Genomic DNA, 4615 nt, shown 5'->3' with positions numbered 1-4615 from the left:
AGTCTGATGAAGTCAGGAAGGCTTGTGGAAGCCCTTAAAAGAAGCAGCAGTGATGATCTCACCTGAAAAGCTCTCAGGCTAGGGGTTCCCATTCGTGGGGAATCAATTGGGCTTTTAAATCAAAATTGCATCTGCTGCAGCTTCCAAGTCATTTGTGGGATTTTGCTACGGGGGCGGGTTTCCCACACGAATTCTGCACGATGTGGGATATAGATGCAATTTTGATTTAACAGCCCAATTGATTCCCCACTTGTGGGAACCCCTAGCCAGAGAGCTATTAAGTTACGAAGATCGCCTCTGATTTGCAGGCAGCACGGCAGCATAGTGGTTAGCACTGGTGTATCACAGCGCTAGAGACCCGGGTTCGAATCCGGTCTCGGGTGACTGTCTCTGTGGAGTTTGCATATTCTCACCGTGTTTGCGTGGGTTGGCTCCGTTGTCTTCCCAGATGTGCAGGTTAGGTTGATTGGCTATGATAAATTGGCCCTGGTAGCGGCTGATACTATCACCAATCATGGCGACACATCAGAGTAAGGTTTGACGAGGCAACCAATCAACCTAACCCGCACATCTTTGGACTGTGGGAGGAAACCAGAGCTCCCAGAGAAAACCCACGCAAACACGGGGAGAATGTGCAAACTCGTCACAGTCAGCCGAGGCCGGATTCGAGTCCGGGTCCCTGGCCTCTGTGAGGCAACAGTACTAACCACTGTGCTGCCTGGAACATTGGAGATGGAAGTCTGGATGGGAATGTATTCAGCCACCTGATTGGGGTGCTCCATTCCCGCTTGGGGAACCGAGTTGTGATCGTCAAATAGCCTTTGTGCAGTTCCTGAAACACTGGTTAATGAGTTGTCAAGATAGGAAATCCTGGAGCAAAACGGCATCTCATTAACTGAAATTTTGAACATCGACAACTGGTTAACCGAAAGTCATAGCGACAAATAATTAACCAAGGTGGCAACTCAGTAACTGAAATTTGAACATCGACAACTGGTTAACCAAAAGTCAGAGCGACAAATGATTAACCAAGGAGGCGACTGAATACTTGGCATTCACATTGGGGATGGAAGTCCTGGATGGGAATGTATTCGGCCGCCTTACCGGGGCTTGGGGTGCTCTATTCCCGCTTGGGGAACCGAGTTGTGGTCGTCAAAATGGCCTTTGTGCAGTTTCTGAAACAATGGTTAATGAGTTGTCAAGGTAGGAAATCATAGACCAAAACGGCATCTCATTAACTGAAATTTTGAACATCGACAACTGGCAAACCAAAAGTCATAGCGAGAAATAATTAACCAAGGTGGCAACTCAGTAACTGAATATTGAACATCGACAACTGGTTAACCAAAAGTCAGAGTGACAAATGATTAACCAAGGAGGCAACTCAGTAACAGAAATTTGAACATCGAAAACTGGTTAACCAAAAGTCAGAGCGACAAATGATTAAACAAGGAGGCAACTCAGTAACTGAAATTTGAACATCGACAACTGGTTAACCAAAAGTCAGAGCGACAAATGATTAACCAAGGTGGCAACTCAGTAACTGAATATTGAACATCGACAACTGGTTAACCAAAAGTCAGAGCGACAAATGATTAACCAAGGAGGCAACTCAGTAACAGAAATTTGAACATCGACAACTGGTTAACCAAAAGTCAGAGCGACAAATGATTAACCAAGGAGGCAACTCAGCACCTGAAATTTGAACATCGACAACTGGTTAACCAAAAGTCAGAGCGACAAATGAATAACCAAGGTGGCAACTCAGTAACTGAATATTGAACATCGACAACTGGTTAACCAAACGTCAGAGCGACAAATGATTAACCAAGGAGGCAACTCAGTAACTGAAATTTGAACATCGACAACTGGTTAACCAAAAGTCAGAGCAACAAATGATTAACCAAGGAGGCAACTCAGTAACTGAAATATGAACATCGAGAACTGGTTAACCAAAGGTCAGAGCGACAAATGATTAACCAAGGAGGCAACTCATTAACTGAATACTTGGCATTCACATTGGGGACGGAAGTCGGATGGGAATGTATTCAGCCGCCATACCGGGGCTTCGGGTGCTGCTTTCCCGCTTGGGGAACCGAGTTGGGGTCGTCAAATGGCCTTGTGCATTGTTTGAAACACTGGTTAATGAGTTGTCAAGGTAGCAAATCATAAACCAAAAGGGCAACACAGTAACTGAAATTTGAACATCGACAACTGATTAACCAAAAGTCAGAGCGACAAATGATTAACCAAGGTGGGAACTCAGTAACTGAAATTTGAACATCGACAACTGGTTAACCAAAAGTCAGAGCGACAAATGACTAAACAAGGTGGCAACTCATTAACTGAAATTTTGAAATTGACAACTGGATAACCAAAAGTGGGAACTCATGTTTCGGACGGGCTTGCAAACGGCAGGCTGACGCCCGGCAGAGGCCCGGGCTTCACCTCCCTTGCGTAAGCGACCGTCTCCGAATCGATTAAAGGCGTAAAATCGGAGTTCAGAGCGGGAAATTTTTTTCCCGAAATCGGCCGAAAAATAAAAAATTCTCCTTTGCCGCCGGTCAAGGGGGCATTCGAACGGGCACGGGAAGCCGCGTCTAACCGTGTAAAAACGGCTTGGCTCCGACGCGGGAGTGCGGAGATATGGCCGTTCAAAGTTGTACTGGAAGTCCGGAAGGGGAAAGATTTGACCGCCTGTGGGCGAAAAAAGTGCCGGTGGTCGTTCACAAAAGTCAAATCCGTCCCGTTGGTTTGACACTTGTCATTTCTGGCAGGGGTCCTGGCGGGGTACCTGGAGAATGGTAGGAGGTGGCATTTCGAGACTTGGTCTGTTTTCCAGATTACTGTCAAGGGCCTCCAGGTCTGCAGAGACCGACCCGGGCTGCCGTCCAACCGACTTTTAACCCTTTTTGGGTGGAATTTTTTTTCCATTTTTAACCAATTTTCGGGATTTTGGTCGGGCTTAAAAACGGCAGCCTGACGCCCGGCAGAGGCCGGGGCTTCGGCTCCCTTGCGTAAAGGACCGTATACGAAACGATTAAAGCCGAAAAATCCGAGTTCAGAGCGGGAAAATGTTTTCCCGAAATCGGCCGAAATATAAAAAAATTCTCCTTTTCCGCCGAGCAGGGCGGCGTTCGAACGGGCACGGGAAGCCGCGTCGAACGGTGTAAAAATGGCTTGGCTCCGACGCGGGAGTGCGGAGATATGGCCATTCAAATGTGTACTGGAAGTACAGAAGGGAAAAGATTTGACCGCCTTTTGAGGGCCTCGGGTGATGCTTCCCGGCCTGGGAAAGTGAGTTGCTCCCGGCAAATTGACATGTGCCATTAATGATTTCGAGACATGATTAACCAAAACACGGAAGTCCGATGGGAAAAGATTCGGGCCCTTTAAGCGTGCCTCCCGTGATGCTTTCCGGCTTGGGAAAGTGAGTTGCTCCCGGCAAATTGACATGTGCATTTAACGATTTCGAGACATGATTAACCAAAACACGGAAGTCCGATGGGAAAAGATTCGGGCCCTTTTAGCGGGCCTCGGATGATGCTTTCCGGCTTGGGAAAGTGAGTTGCTCCCGCAAAATTGACATGTGTCATTTCTGGCAAGTGTCTCCGAACATAGTTTATGAGTTGAAGTTCGGGAAATCATTAACCAAGACGGAAGTCCCAATGAAGAAAAAAAAAAGGGCCATTTGCGGCGATTTGGGTGCTGCTGGTCGGATACAGGTGGCTGTTTGACCCGCTGATTTGACACTTGTCATTTCTGGCAGGGGGGTTGGCGGGGTTCCTGGAGAATGGTAGGAGGTGGTTTTTCGAGATTTGGTCTGTTTTCCAGATTACTGTCTAGGGCCTCCAGGTCTGCAGAGACCGACCCGGGCTGCCGTCCAACCGACTTTTAACCCTTTTTGGGTGGAAATTTATTTCCATTTTTAACCAATTTTCGGGTTTTTTGGTCGGGCTTAAAAAACGGCAGCCTGACGCCTGGCAGAGGCCGGGGCTTCGTCTCCCCTTGCGTAAGGGACCGTATTCGACCCGATTAAGCCCCGAAAAATGGATCCAAATGTCGGCCGAACAAGTAAGCTTGCTGGGGAGAGAGACTAAGTGCCGGGCTGGGCACCTCATTAACCAGTGAAAGGTTTTGGCTGCTGGAGAGACTAAGTCCGAGCCTGGGCACATCATTAACCATAAATGAAAAAGGCGAGGCCGAGTCTGGAGCATGGCTAACTGATTAATCAAATTGGCAAGGCCCGGGCTGAAAGTGAGTGAGCGACCTGTGGCCAGGGGGCTGGATGGCGGGAGAGAATCTAACCCCCAAAATATGGAAGTCCGATGAGAAAATATTCGGCCGCCTTTTGCGGGCCTTGGGTGTTGCTTCCCGGCCTGGGAAAGTGAGTTGCTCCCGGCAAATTAACATGTGCATTTTTTGATTTCGAGACATGATTAACCAAAACACGGAAGTCCGATGGGAAAATATTAGGGCCATTCAAGCGGGCCTCCGGTGATGCTTTCCGGCTTGGGAAAGTGAGTTGCTCCCGCCAAATTGACATGTGCATTTAACGATTTCGAGACATGATTAACCAAAACGCAGAAGCCCGATGAGAAAAGATTCGGCCGCT

Source organism: Somniosus microcephalus, unplaced genomic scaffold (genome assembly GCF_052327205.1).
Source record: "Somniosus microcephalus isolate GS21.2 unplaced genomic scaffold, FLI_Smic_1.0 unresolved_chr5, whole genome shotgun sequence".
Classification (NCBI taxonomy): Eukaryota; Metazoa; Chordata; class Chondrichthyes; order Squaliformes; family Somniosidae; genus Somniosus; species Somniosus microcephalus.
Note: the sequence above shows the minus strand (reverse complement) of the source record.